Source organism: Pleurodeles waltl, chromosome 6 (assembly GCF_031143425.1).
Source record: "Pleurodeles waltl isolate 20211129_DDA chromosome 6, aPleWal1.hap1.20221129, whole genome shotgun sequence".
Classification (NCBI taxonomy): Eukaryota; Metazoa; Chordata; class Amphibia; order Caudata; family Salamandridae; genus Pleurodeles; species Pleurodeles waltl.
Window position 1 is genome coordinate 83660962 of NC_090445.1, and position 15523 is coordinate 83676484.

The window sequence follows — 15523 nt, forward strand, 5'->3', positions numbered from 1 at the left end:
TAGACTGGCTTATGCAGAATTGGGCACAAATGTGCCCAAGAAAGCATTTCCAGAGGCTGGGGGAGGCTATTCCTCCCCTGCCTTCACACCATTTTCCAAAGGGAGAGGGTATAACACCCTCTCTCAGAGGAAGTCCTTTGTTCTGCCATCCTGGGACAAGCCTGGCTTGACCCCATGAGGGCAGAAACCTGTCTGAGGGGTTGGCAGCAGCAGCAGCTGCAGTGAAACCCCAGAAAAGGCAGTTTGGCAGTACCCGGGTCTGAGCTACAGACCCGTAGGATCATGGGATTGTACCAACAATGCCAGGATGGCATAGAGGGGGCAATTCCATGATCTTAGACATGTTACATGGCCATATTCGGAGTTACCATTGTGAAGCTACACATAGGTAGTGACCTATGTGTAGTGCACGCATGTAATGGTGTCCCCGCACTCACAAAGTCCGGGGCATTGGCCCTGAACAATGTGGGGGCACCTTGGCTAGTGCCAGAGTGCCCACATACTAAGTAACTTTGCACCTAACCTTTACCAGGTAAAGGTTAGACATATAGGTGACTTATAAGTTACATAAGTGCAGTGAAAATGGCTGTGAAATAATGTGGGCATTATTTCACTCAGGCTGCAGTGGCAGGCCTGTGTAAGAATTGTCAGAGCTCCCTGTGGGTGGCAAAAGAAATGCTGCAGCCCATAGGGATCTCCTGGAACCCCAATACCCTGGGTACCTCAGTACCATATACTAGGGAATTATAAGGGTGTTCCAGTATGCCAATGTAAATTGGTAAAATTGGTCACTAGCCTGTTAGTGACAATTTGGAAAGAGAGAGCATAACCACTGAGGTTCTGGTTAGCAGAGCCTCAGTGAGACAGTTAGGCATCACACAGGGAACACATACATCTAGGTCACAAACTTATGAGCACTGGGGTCCTGGCTAGCAGGGTCCCAGTGACACATAACAAACATACTGAAAACATAGAGTTTTCACTATGAGCACTGGGCCCTGGCTGGCAGGATCCAAGTGAGACAGTGAAAACACCCTGACATACACTCACAAACAGGCCAAAAGTGGGGGTAATAAGGCTAGAAAGAGGCTACTTTCTCACACACCTTTTTCAGATATTTCGCTGGGGCTTAAAACTACACACACACACATCCTGCAGTTTGCCTCACGATTCCCACAGGACTCCACACAACGCAGCACTTCCCGCCCTGGGAGGCGCCGCTGGGAGCGGTCCTAGGCCGAGCCTTTCCTGCACTCTTTCCTAGCCTGAGCCGCCCGTGCTTACAGCGAGCTCAGAGTATGCTCCGGTCCGTCCTGTCCACTCCCCCCATCCTTTCAAAAAGAGGAGTTTAAGGTCTCATCCCCACTGGTGTTATGATTAAAGTAGGTATGAAAACTACTTTATGTCGGCAGCAGGATTTAATCACAGGACTGGGGAAGATACTTCTCTTGAATGTGGCACCTTACACCGCTCAGCCATTCCGGCAGCCTCCGGAACACGGCTCTGGAGGCTGACTGCCACCTCGCGAAACAGGGAGAGTTCACACTGTTCTCTACTGGACATTTAAGTATGTACCCAGAGACAGGTTGAGATGACAGATGCATGTATGTACCAGAGTGAGCTCCAGAGAGACTGATGGGGACATAAGACTGGGGTAGAGCGAGAGATGGAGAAAGAGAAAGGTGCCTGTGTCGAATCAGCAGCAGAGAAAATGAAACAAAGGGGCCTCCTGGGATAACCACACACTACTTCCTCACAAAGAACACACAGAGGGTGTGTGAAATGACATAGGTAGAGCAGCCTAGCTAGCTCAGTCGGTAGAGCATGAGACTCTTAATCTCAGGGTTGTGGGCTCGAGCCCCACGTTGGGTGTGATGCTTTTTAAAGGCTTCTCCATTTTCGGGTTTAAAATGAACTCTCACCTTTTTCAGATATTTCGCTGAGGCTTAAAACTACACACACACACACACATCCTGCAGTTTGCCTCACGATTCCCACAGGACTCCACACAACGCAGCACTTCCCACCCTGTGAGGCGCCACTGGGAGCGGTCCTAGGCCGAGCCTTTCCTGCGCCCTTTCCTAGCCTGAGCCGCCCGTGCTTACAGCGAGCTCGGAGTCCGGTCCGGTCCGTCCTGCCACCCCCCCCCCTCCCATCCTTTAAAAAAGGAGGAGTTTGAGGTCTCATCCCCGCTGGTGTTATGATTAAAGTAGGTATGAAAACTACTTTATGTCAGCAGCGGGATTTAATCACGGGACTGGGGAAGATACTGCTCTTGAATGTGGCGCCTTACACCGCTCGGCCATTCCGGCAGCCTCCGGAACAAGTCTCTGGAGGCTGACTGCCACCTCGCGAAACAGGGAGAGTTCACACTGTTCTTTACTGGACATTTAATTATGTGCCCAGAGACAGGTTGAGAGGACAGATGCATGTATGTACCAGAGTGAGCTCCAGAGAGACTGATGGGGACATAAGACTGGGGTAGAGCAAGAGATGGAGAAAGAGAAATGTGCCTGTGTCGAGTCAGCAGCAGAGAAAATGAAACAAAGGGGCCTCCTGGGATAACCACACACTACTTCCTCACAAAGAACACACAGAGGGTGTGTGAAATGACATAGGCACAGCAGCGCGGCTAGCTCATTCGGTAGAGCATGAGACTCTTAATCTGAGGGTTGTGTGTTTGAGCCCCACGTTGGGCGTGAGGCTTTTCCATTTTCAGGTTTAACATTAACTCTCACCTTTTTCAGATATTTCACTGAGGCTTAAAACTACACACACACACATCCTGCAGTTTGCCTCACAATTCCCACAGGACTCCACACAACGCAGCACTTCCCGCCCTGGGAGGCGCCGCTGGGAGCAGTCCTAGGCCGAGCCTTTCCTGTGCCCTTTCCTAGCCTGAGCCGCACGTGCTTACAGCGAGCTCGGAGTCCGCTCCGGTCCGTCCTGTCCCCCCCCATCATTCAAAAAGAGGAGTTTAAGCTCTCATCCCCGCTGTTGTTATGATTAAAGTAGGTATGAAAACAACTTTATGTGGGCAGCGGGATTTGATTACGGGACTGGGAAAAATACTGCTCTTGAATGTGGCACCTTACACCGATCGGCCATTCCGGCAGCCTCCGGAACACAGCTCTGGAGGCTGACTGCCACCTCTCGAAACAGGGAGAGTTCACACTGTTCTCTACTGGACATTTAAGTATGTGCCCAGAGACAGGTTGAGAGGACAGTTACATGTATGTACCAGAGTGAGCTCTAGAGAGACTGATGGGGACATAAGACTGGGGTAGAGCGAGAGATGGACAAAGAGAAAGGTGCCTGTGTCGAGTCAGCAGCAGAGAAAATGAAACAAAGGGCCTCCTGGGATAACCACACACTAATTCCTCACAAAGAACACACAGAGGGTGTGTGAAAGGACATAGGCAAAGCAGCCCGGCTAGCTCAGTTGGAAGAGCATGAGACTCTTAATCTCAGGGTTGTGGGTTCGAGCCCCACGTTAGGCGTGATGCTTTTTAAAGGCTTCTCCATTTTCAGGATTAACATTAACTCTCACCTTTTTCAGATATTTCGTTGAGGCTTAAAACTACACACACACACATCCTGCAGTTTGCCTCACGATTCCCACAGGACTCCACACAACGCAGCACTTCCCAACCTGGGAGGCGCCGCTGGGAGCGGTCCTAGGCCGAGCCTTTCCTGCACCCTTTCCTAGCCTGAGCCGCCCGTGCTTACAGCGAGCTCGGAGTCCGCTCCGGTCCGTCCTGTCCCCCCCTCATCCTTTCAAAAAGAGGAGTTTAAGGTCTCATCCCCGCTGGTGTTATGATTAAAGTAGGTATGAAAACTACTTTATGTCGGCAGCAGGATTTGATCACGGGACTGGGGAAGATAGTGCTCTTGAATATGGCACCTTACACCGCACGGCCATTCCGGCAGCCTCCGGAACACGGCTCTGGAGGCTGACTGCCACCTCGCGAAACAGGGAGAGTTCACACTGTTCTCTACTGGACATTTAAGTATATGCCCAGAGACAGGTTGAGAGGACAGATGCATGTATGTACCAGAGTGAGCTCCAGAGAGACTGATGGGGACATAAGACTGGGGTAGAGCGAGAGATGGAGAAAGAGAAAGGTGCCTGTGTCGAGTCAGCAGCAGAGAAAATGAAACAAAGGGGCCTCCTGGGATAACCACACACTACTTCCTCACAGAGAACACACAGAGGGTGTGTGAAACAACCCAGGCACAGCAGCCTGGCTAGCTCAGTCGGTAGAGCATAAGACTCTCAATCTCAGGGTCGTGGGTTTGAGCCCCATGTTGGGCGTGATTCTTTTTAAAGGCTTTTCCATTTTCGGGTTTAACATTAACTCTCACCTTTTTCAGATATTTCGCTGAGGCTTAAAACTACACACACACACATATCCTGCAGTTTGCCTCACGATTCCCACAGGACTCCACACAACGCAGCACTTCCCGCCCTGGGAGGCGCCGCTGGGAGCGGTCCTAGGCTGAGCCTTTCCTGCGCCCTTTCCTAGCCTGAGCAGCCCGTGCTTACAGCGAGCTCGGAGTCCGCTCCGGTCCGTCCTGTTCCCCCCCCCCATCCTTTCAAAAAGAGGAGTTTAAGGTCTCATCCCCGCTGCTGTTATGATTAAAGTAGGTATGAAAACTACTTTATGTCGGCAGCAGGATTTGATCACGGGACTGGGGAAGATACTGCTCTTGAAAGTGGCACCTTACACCGCACGGCCATTCCGGCAGCCTCCGGAACACGGCTCTGGAGGCTGACTGCCACCTCGCGAAACAGGGAGAGTTCACACTGTTCTCTACTGGACATTTAAGTATATGCCCAGAGACAGGTTGAGAGGACAGATGCATGTATGTACCAGAGTGAGCTCCAGAGAGACTGATGGGGACATAAGACTGGGGTAGAGCGAGAGATGGAGAAAGAGAAAGGTGCCTGTGTCGAGTCAGCAGCAGAGAAAATGAAACAAAGGGGCCTCCTGGGATAACCACACACTACTTCCTCACAGAGAACACACAGAGGGTGTGTGAAACAACCCAGGCACAGCAGCCTGGCTAGCTCAGTCGGTAGAGCATAAGACTCTCAATCTCAGGGTCGTGGGTTTGAGCCCCATGTTGGGCGTGATTCTTTTTAAAGGCTTTTCCATTTTCGGGTTTAACATTAACTCTCACCTTTTTCAGATATTTCGCTGAGGCTTAAAACTACACACACACACATATCCTGCAGTTTGCCTCACGATTCCCACAGGACTCCACACAACGCAGCACTTCCCGCCCTGGGAGGCGCCGCTGGGAGCGGTCCTAGGCTGAGCCTTTCCTGCGCCCTTTCCTAGCCTGAGCAGCCCGTGCTTACAGCGAGCTCGGAGTCCGCTCCGGTCCGTCCTGTTCCCACCCCCCATCCTTTCAAAAAGAGGAGTTTAAGGTCTCATCCCCGCTGCTGTTATGATTAAAGTAGGTATGAAAACTACTTTATGTCGGCAGCAGGATTTGATCACGGGACTGGGGAAGATACTGCTCTTGAAAGTGGCACCTTACACAGCTCGGCCATTCCGGCAGCCTCCAGAACACGACTCTGGAAGCTGACTGCCACCTCGCGAAACAGGGAGAGTTCACACTGTTCTCTACTGGACATTTAAGTATGTGCCCAGAGACAGGTTGAGAGGACAGATGGATGTATGTACCAGAGTAAGCTCCAGAAAGACTGATGGGGACATAAGACTGGGGTAGAGCGAGATATGGAGAAAGAGAAAGGTGCCTGTGTCGAGTCAGCAGCAGAGAAAATGAAACAAAGGGGCCTCCTGGGATAACCACACACTACTTCCTCACAAAGAACACACAGAGGGTGTGTGAAATGATATAGGCACAGCAGCGCAGCTAGCTCATTCGGTAGAGCATGAGACTCTTAATCTGAGGGTTTTGTGTTTGAGCCCCACGTTGGGCGTGATGCTTTTTAAAGGCTTTTCCATTTTCAGGTTTAACATTAACTCTCACCTTTTTCAGATATTTCACTGAGGCTTAAAACTACACACACACACATCCTGCAGTTTGCCTCACAATTCCCACAGGACTCCACACAACGCAGCACTTCCCGCCCTGGGAGGCGCCGCTGGGAGCAGTCCTAGGCCGAGCCTTTCCTGTGCCCTTTCCTAGCCTGAGCCGCACGTGCTTACAGCGAGCTCGGAGTCCGCTCCGGTCCGTCCTGTCCCCCCCCATCATTCAAAAAGAGGAGTTTAAGCTCTCATCCCTGCTGTTGTTATGATTAAAGTAGGTATGAAAACTACTTTATGTGGGCAGCGGGATTTGATTACGGGACTGGGAAAGATACTGCTCTTGAAGGTGGCACCTTACACCGATCGGCAATTCCGGCAGCCTCCGGAACACAGCTCTGGAGGCTGACTGCCACCTCTCGAAACAGGGAGAGTTCACACTGTTCTCTACTGGACATTTAAGTATGTGCCCAGAGACAGGTTGAGAGGACAGATGCATGTATGTACCAGAGTGAGCTCTAGAGAGACTGATGGGGACATAAGACTGGGGTAGAGCGAGAGATGGACAAAGAGAAAGGTGCCTGTGTCGAGTCAGCAGCAGAGAAAATGAAACAAAGGGCCTCCTGGGATAACCACACACTAATTCCTCACAAAGAACACACAGAGGGTGTGTGAAATGATATAGGCACAGCAGCGCGGCTAGCTCATTCGGTAGAGCATGAGACTCTTAATCTGAGGGTTGTGTGTTTGAGCCCCACGTTGGGCGTGAGGCTTTTCCATTTTCAGGTTTAACATTAACTCACACCTTTTTCAGATATTTCACTGAGGCTTAAAACTACACACACACACATCCTGCAGTTTGCCTCACAATTCCCACAGGACTCCACACAACGCAGCACTTCCCGCCCTGGGAGGCGCCGCTGGGAGCAGTCCTAGGCCGAGCCTTTCCTGTGCCCTTTCCTAGCCTGAGCCGCACGTGCTTACAGCGAGCTCGGAGTCCGCTCCGGTCCGTCCTGTCCCCCCCCATCATTCAAAAAGAGGAGTTTAAGCTCTCATCCCCGCTGTTGTTATGATTAAAGTAGGTATGAAAACAACTTTATGTGGGCAGCGGGATTTGATTACGGGACTGGGAAAAATACTGCTCTTGAATGTGGCACCTTACACCGATCGGCCATTCCGGCAGCCTCCGGAACACAGCTCTGGAGGCTGACTGCCACCTCTCGAAACAGGGAGAGTTCACACTGTTCTCTACTGGACATTTAAGTATGTGCCCAGAGACAGGTTGAGAGGACAGTTACATGTATGTACCAGAGTGAGCTCTAGAGAGACTGATGGGGACATAAGACTGGGGTAGAGCGAGAGATGGACAAAGAGAAAGGTGCCTGTGTCGAGTCAGCAGCAGAGAAAATGAAACAAAGGGCCTCCTGGGATAACCACACACTTATTCCTCACAAAGAACACACAGAGGGTGTGTGAAAGGACATAGGCAAAGCAGCCCGGCTAGCTCAGTTGGAAGAGCATGAGACTCTTAATCTCAGGGTTGTGGGTTCGAGCCCCACGTTAGGCGTGATGCTTTTTAAAGGCTTCTCCATTTTCAGGATTAACATTAACTCTCACCTTTTTCAGATATTTCGTTGAGGCTTAAAACTACACACACACACATCCTGCAGTTTGCCTCACGATTCCCACAGGACTCCACACAACGCAGCACTTCCCGCCCTGGGAGGCGCCGCTGGGAGCGGTCCTAGGCCGAGCCTTTCCTGCACCCTTTCCTAGCCTGAGCCGCCCGTGCTTACAGCGAGCTCGGAGTCCGCTCCGGTCCGTCCTGTCCCCCCCTCATCCTTTCAAAAAGAGGAGTTTAAGGTCTCATCCCCGCTGGTGTTATGATTAAAGTAGGTATGAAAACTACTTTATGTCGGCAGCAGGATTTGATCACGGGACTGGGGAAGATAGTGCTCTTGAATATGGCACCTTACACCGCACGGCCATTCCGGCAGCTTCCGGAACACGGCTCTGGAGGCTGACTGCCACCTCGCGAAACAGGGAGAGTTCACACTGTTCTCTACTGGACATTTAAGTATATGCCCAGAGACAGGTTGAGAGGACAGATGCATGTATGTACCAGAGTGAGCTCCAGAGAGACTGATGGGGACATAAGACTGGGGTAGAGCGAGAGATGGACAAAGACAAAGGTGCCTGTGTCGAGTCAGCAGCAGAGAAAATGAAACAAAGGGGCCTCCTGGGATAACCACACACTACTTCCTCACAGAGAACACACAGAGGGTGTGTGAAACAACCCAGGCACAGCAGCCTGGCTAGCTCAGTCGGTAGAGCATAAGACTCTCAATCTCAGGGTCGTGGGTTTGAGCCCCATGTTGGGCGTGATTCTTTTTAAAGGCTTATCCATTTTCGGGTTTAACATTAACTCTCACCTTTTTCAGATATTTCGCTGAGGCTTAAAACTACACACACACACATATCCTGCAGTTTGCCTCACGATTCCCACAGGACTCCACACAACGCAGCACTTCCCGCCCTGGGAGGCGCCGCTGGGAGCGGTCCTAGGCCGAGCCTTTCCTGTGCCCTTTCCTAGCCTGAGCCGCACGTGCTTACAGCGAGCTCGGAGTCCGCTCCGGTCCGTCCTGTCCCCCCCCATCATTCAAAAAGAGGAGTTTAAGCTCTCATCCCCGCTGTTGTTATGATTAAAGTAGGTATGAAAACAACTTTATGTGGGCAGCGGGATTTGATTACGGGACTGGGAAAAATACTGCTCTTGAATGTGGCACCTTACACCGATCGGCCATTCCGGCAGCCTCCGGAACACAGCTCTGGAGGCTGACTGCCACCTCTCGAAACAGGGAGAGTTCACACTGTTCTCTACTGGACATTTAAGTATGTGCCCAGAGACAGGTTGAGAGGACAGTTACATGTATGTACCAGAGTGAGCTCTAGAGAGACTGATGGGGACATAAGACTGGGGTAGAGCGAGAGATGGACAAAGAGAAAGGTGCCTGTGTCGAGTCAGCAGCAGAGAAAATGAAACAAAGGGCCTCCTGGGATAACCACACACTAATTCCTCACAAAGAACACACAGAGGGTGTGTGAAAGGACATACGCAAAGCAGCCCGGCTAGCTCAGTTGGAAGAGCATGAGACTCTTAATCTCAGGGTTGTGGGCTCGAGCCCCACGTTAGGCGTGATGCTTTTTAAAGGCTTCTCCATTTTCAGGATTAACATTAACTCTCACCTTTTTCAGATATTTCGTTGAGGCTTAAAACTACACACACACACATCCTGCAGTTTGCCTCACGATTCCCACAGGACTCCACACAACGCAGCACTTCCCAACCTGGGAGGCGCCGCTGGGAGCGGTCCTAGGCCGAGCCTTTCCTGCACCCTTTCCTAGCCTGAGCCGCCCGTGCTTACAGCGAGCTCGGAGTCCGCTCCGGTCCGTCCTGTCCCCCCCTCATCCTTTCAAAAAGAGGAGTTTAAGGTCTCATCCCCGCTGGTGTTATGATTAAAGTAGGTATGAAAACTACTTTATGTCGGCAGCAGGATTTGATCACGGGACTGGGGAAGATAGTGCTCTTGAATATGGCACCTTACACCGCACAGCCATTCCGGCAGCCTCCGGAACACGGCTCTGGAGGCTGACTGCCACCTCGCGAAACAGGGAGAGTTCACACTGTTCTCTACTGGACATTTAAGTATATGCCCAGAGACAGGTTGAGAGGACAGATGCATGTATGTACCAGAGTGAGCTCCAGAGAGACTGATGGGGACATAAGACTGGGGTAGAGCGAGAGATGGAGAAAGAGAAAGGTGCCTGTGTCGAGTCAGCAGCAGAGAAAATGAAACAAAGGGGCCTCCTGGGATAACCACACACTACTTCCTCACAGAGAACACACAGAGGGTGTGTGAAACAACCCAGGCACAGCAGCCTGGCTAGCTCAGTCGGTAGAGCATAAGACTCTCAGGGTCGTGGGTTTGAGCCCCATGTTGGGCGTGATTCTTTTTAAAGGCTTATCCATTTTCGGGTTTAACATTAACTCTCACCTTTTTCAGATATTTCGCTGAGGCTTAAAACTACACACACACACATATCCTGCAGTTTGCCTCACGATTCCCACAGGACTCCACACAACGCAGCACTTCCCGCCCTGGGAGGCGCCGCTGGGAGCGGTCCTAGGCCGAGCCTTTCCTGCGCCCTTTCCTAGCCTGAGCCGCCCGTGCTTACAGCGAGCTCGGAGTCTGCTCCGGTCCGTCCTGTCCACCCCCCATCTTTTCAAAAAGAGGAGTTTAAGGTATCATCCCCGCTGGTGTTATGATTAAAGTAGGTATGAAAACTACTTTATGTCGGCAGCGGTATTTGATCACAGGACTGGGGAAGATATTGCTCTTGAATGGGGCACCTTACACCTCTCAGCCATTCCGGCAGCCTGTGGAACATGGCTCTGGAGGCTGACTGCCACCTCGCGAAACAGAGAGAGTTCACACTGTTCTCTACTGGCCATTTAAGTATGTGCCCAGAGACAGGTTGAGAGGACAGATGCATGTATGTACCAGATTGAGCTCCAGAGAGACTGATGGGGACATAAGACTGGGGTAGAGCGAGAGATGGAGAAAGAGAAAGGTGCCTGTGTCGAATCAGCAGCAGAGAAAATGAAACAAAGGGGCCTCCTGGGATAACCACACACTACTTCCTCACAAAGAACACACAGAGGGTGTGTGAAATGACATAGGTACAGCAGCCTGGCTAGCTCAGTCGGTACAGCATGAGACTCTTAATCTCAGGGTCGTGGGTTCGAGCCCCATGTTGGGCGTGATGCTTTTTAAAGGCTTATCCATTTTTGGGTTTAACATTAACTCTCACCTTTTTCAGATATTTCGCTGAGGCTTAAAACTACACACACACACACACATCCTGCAGTTTGCCTCACGATTCCCACAGGACTCCACACAACGCAGCACTTCCCACCCTGGGAGGCGCCGCTGGGAGCGGTCCTAGGCCGAGCCTTTCCTGCGCCCTTTCTTAGCCTGAGCCGCCCGTGCTTACAGCGAGCTCGGAGTCCGCTCCCGTCGGTCCTGTCCCCCCCCATCCTTTCAAAAAGAGGAGTTTAAGGTCTAATCCCCGCTGGTGTTATGATTAAAGTAGGTATGAAAACTACTTTATGTCGGCAGCGGGAATTGATTACGGGATTGGGGAAGATACTGCTCTTGAATGTGGCACCTTACACCGCTCGGAAATTCCGGCAGCCTCCGGAACACGGCTCTGGAGGCTGACTGCCACCTCGCGAAACAGGGAGAGTTCACACTGTTCTCTACTGGACATTTAAGTATGTCCCCAGAGACAGGTTGAGAGGACAGATGAATGTATGTACCAGAGTGAGCTCCAGAGAGACTGATGGGGCCATATGACTGGGGTAGAGCGAGAGATGGAGAAAGAGAAAGGTGCCTGTGTCGAGTCAGCAGCAGAGAAAATGAAACAAAGGGGCCTCCTGGGATAACCACACACTACTTCCTCACAAAGAACACACAGAGTGTGTGTGAAATGACATAGGCAAAGCAACCCGGCTAGCTCAGTCGGAAGAGCATGAGACTCTTAATCTCAGGGTTGTGGGTTCGAGCCCCACGTTAGGCGTGATGCTTTTTAAAGGCTTCTCCATTTTCAGAATTAACATTAACTCTCACCTTTTTCAGATATTTCGTTGAGGCTTAAAACTACACACACACATCCTGCAGTTTGCCTCACGATTCCCACAGGACTCCACACAACGCAGCACTTCCAGCCCAGGAAGGCGCCACTGGGAGCGGTCCTAGGCCGAACCTTTCCTGCGCCCTTTCCTAGCCTGAGCCGCCCGTGCTTACAGCGAGCTCGGAGTCCTCTCCGGTCCGTCCTGTCACCCCCCATCCTTTCAAAAAGAGGAGTTTAAGGTCTCATCCCCGCTGGTGTTATGATTAAAGTAGGTATGAAAACTACTTTATGTCGGCAGCGGGATTTGATCACGGGACTGGGGAAGATACTGCTCTTGAATATGGCACCTTACACCGCACGGCCATTCCAGCAGCCTCCTGAACACCGCTCTAGAGGCTGACTGCCACCTCGCGAAACAGGGAGAGTTCACACTGTTCTCTACTGGACATTTAAGTATGTGCCCAGAGACAGGTTGAGAGGACAGATGAATGTATGTACCAGAGTGAGCTCCAGAGAGACTGATGGGTCCATATGACTGGGGTAGAGCGAGAGATGGAGAAAGAGAAAGGTGCCTGTGTCGAGTCAGCAGCAGAGAAAATGAAACAAAGGGGCCTCCTGGGATAACCACACACTACTTCCTCACAAAGAACACACAAAGGGTGTGTGAAATAACAAAGGCGCAGCAGGCCGGCTAGCTCAGTTGGTAGAACATGAGACTCTTAATCTCAGGGTTGTGGGTTCGAGCCCCACATTGGGCGTGATGCTTTTTAAAGGCTTCTCCATTTTTGGGTTTAACATTAACTCTCACCTTTTTCAGATATTTCGCTGAGGCTTAAAACTACACACACACACATCCTGCAGTTTGCCTCACGATTCCCACAGGACTCCACACAACGCAGCACTTCCCGCCCTGGGAGGCGCCGCTGGGAGCGGTCCTAGGCCGAGCCTTTCCTGCGCCCTTTCCTAGCCTGAGCCGCCCGTGCTTACAGCGAGCTCGGAGTCCGCTCCGGTCCGTCCTGTCCCCCCCTCATCCTTTCAAAAAGAGGAGTTTAAGGTCTCATCCCCGCTGGTGTTATGATTAAAGTAGGTATGAAAACTACTTTATGTCGGCAGCAGGATTTGTTCACGGGACTGGGGAAGATAGTGCTCTTGAATATGGCACCTTACACCGCACGGCCATTCCGGCAGCCTCCGGAAAACGGCTCTGGAGGCTGACTGCCACCTCGCTAAACAGGGAGAGTTCACACTGTTCTCTACTGGACATTTAAGTATGTGCCCAGAGACAGTTTGAGAGGACAGATGCATGTATGTACCAGAGTGAGCTCCAGAGAGACTGATGGGGACATAAGACTGGGGTAGAGCGAGAGATGGAGAAAGAGAAAGGTGCCTGTGTCGAGTCAGCAGCTGAGAAAATGAAACAAAGGGGCCTCCTGGGATAAACACACACTACTTCCTCACAGAGAACACACAGAGGGTGTGTGAAACAACCCAGGCACAGCAGCCTGGCTAGCTCAGTCGGTAGAGCATAAGACTCTCAATCTCAGGGTCGTGGGTTTGAGCCCCATGTTGGGCGTGATGCTTTTTAAAGGCTTATCCATTTTTGGGTTTAACATTAACTGTCACCTTTTTCAGATATTTCGCTGAGGCTTAAAACTACACACACACACACATCCTGCAGTTTGCCTCACGATTCCCACAGGACTCCACACAACGCAGCACTTCCCGCCCTGGGAGGCGCCGCTGGGAGCGGTCCTAGGCTGAGCCTTTCCTGCGCCCTTTCCTAGCCTGAGCAGCCCGTGCTTACAGCGAGCTCGGAGTCCGCTCCGGTCCATCCTGTCCCCACTCATCCTTTCAAAAAGAGGAGATTAAAGTCTCATCTCCGCTGTTGTAATGATTAAAGTAGGTATGAAAACTACTTTATGTCGGCAGCAGGATTTGATCACAGGACTGGGGAAGATACTGCTCTTGAAAGTGGCACCTTACACCGCTCGGCCATTCCGGCAGCCTCCGGAACACGGCTCTGGAAGCTGACTGCCACCTCGCGAAACAGGGAGAGTTCACACTGTTCTCTACTGGACATTTAAGTATGTGCCCAGAGACAGGTTGAGAGGACAGATGCATGTATGTACCAGAGTAAGCTCCAGAAAGACTGATGGGGACATAAGACTGGGGTAGAGCGAGATATGGAGAAAGAGAAAGGTGCCTGTGTCGAGTCAGCAGCAGAGAAAATGAAACAAAGGACCCTCCTGGGATAACCACACACTACTTCCTCACAAAGAACACACAGAGGGTGTGTGAAATGATATAGGCACAGCAGCGCGGCTAGCTCATTCGGTAGAGCATGAGACTCTTAATCTGAGGGTTGTGTGTTTGAGCCCCACGTTGGGCGTGATGCTTTTCCATTTTCAGGTTTAACATTAACTCTCACCTTTTTCAGATATTTCACTGAGGCTTAAAACTACACACACACACATCCTGCAGTTTGCCTCACAATTCCCACAGGACTCCACACAACGCAGCACTTCCCGCCCTGGGAGGCGCCGCTGGGAGCAGTCCTAGGCCGAGCCTTTCCTGTGCCCTTTCCTAGCCTGAGCCGCACGTGCTTACAGCGAGCTCGGAGTCCGCTCCGGTCCGTCCTGTCCCCCCCCATCATTCAAAAAGAGGAGTTTAAGCTCTCATCCCCGCTGTTGTTATGATTAAAGTAGGTATGAAAACAACTTTATGTGGGCAGCGGGATTTGATTACGGGACTGGGAAAAATACTGCTCTTGAATGTGGCACCTTACACCGATCGGCCATTCCGGCAGCCTCCGGAACACAGCTCTGGAGGCTGACTGCCACCTCTCGAAACAGGGAGAGTTCACACTGTTCTCTACTGGACATTTAAGTATGTGCCCAGAGACAGGTTGAGAGGACAGTTACATGTATGTACCAGAGTGAGCTCTAGAGAGACTGATGGGGACATAAGACTGGGGTAGAGCGAGAGATGGACAAAGAGAAAGGTGCCTGTGTCGAGTCAGCAGCAGAGAAAATGAAACAAAGGGCCTCCTGGGATAACCACACACTAATTCCTCACAAAGAACACACAGAGGGTGTGTGAAAGGACATACGCAAAGCAGCCCGGCTAGCTCAGTTGGAAGAGCATGAGACTCTTAATCTCAGGGTTGTGGGTTCGAGCCCCACGTTAGGCGTGATGCTTTTTAAAGGCTTCTCCATTTTCAGGATTAACATTAACTCTCACCTTTTTCAGATATTTCGTTGAGGCTTAAAACTACACACACACACATCCTGCAGTTTGCCTCACGATTCCCACAGGACTCCACACAACGCAGCACTTCCCAACCTGGGAGGCGCCGCTGGGAGCGGTCCTAGGCCGAGCCTTTCCTGCACCCTTTCCTAGCCTGAGCCGTCCGTGCTTACAGCGAGCTCGGAGTCCGCTCCGGTCCGTCCTGTCCCCCCCTCATCCTTTCAAAAAGAGGAGTTTAAGGTCTCATCCCCGCTGGTGTTATGATTAAAGTAGGTATGAAAACTACTTTATGTCGGCAGCAGGATTTGATCACGGGACTGGGGAAGATAGTGCTCTTGAATATGGCACCTTACACCGCACGGCCATTCCGGCAGCCTCCGGAACACGGCTCTGGAGGCTGACTGCCACCTCGCGAAACAGGGAGAGTTCACACTGTTCTCTACTGGACATTTAAGTATATGCCCAGAGACAGGTTGAGAGGACAGATGCATGTATGTACCAGAGTGAGCTCCAGAGAGACTGATGGGGACATAAGACTGGGGTAGAGCGAGAGATGGAGAAAGAGAAAGGTGCCTGTGTCGAGT

At 51.5% G+C, this 15523-nt stretch overlaps 4 non-coding genes across 4 annotated transcripts; all 4 read left to right on the forward strand.

Annotated features, from left to right (window-relative positions):
- The first annotated feature begins 4242 nt into the window (after positions 1-4242).
- On the forward strand, positions 4243-4315 carry TRNAE-CUC (transfer RNA glutamic acid (anticodon CUC)). Its single transcript has one exon. It is a non-coding gene; the product is annotated as a tRNA-Glu (tRNA).
- Positions 4316-5061: 746 nt separating this feature from the next.
- Positions 5062-5134, forward strand: TRNAE-CUC (transfer RNA glutamic acid (anticodon CUC)). Its single transcript has one exon. It is a non-coding gene; the product is annotated as a tRNA-Glu (tRNA).
- Positions 5135-8308: 3174 nt separating this feature from the next.
- TRNAE-CUC (transfer RNA glutamic acid (anticodon CUC)) lies at positions 8309-8381 on the forward strand. Its single transcript has one exon. It is a non-coding gene; the product is annotated as a tRNA-Glu (tRNA).
- Positions 8382-13193: 4812 nt separating this feature from the next.
- On the forward strand, positions 13194-13266 carry TRNAE-CUC (transfer RNA glutamic acid (anticodon CUC)). The gene has a single exon. It is a non-coding gene; the product is annotated as a tRNA-Glu (tRNA).
- Positions 13267-15523: the final 2257 nt, after the last annotated feature.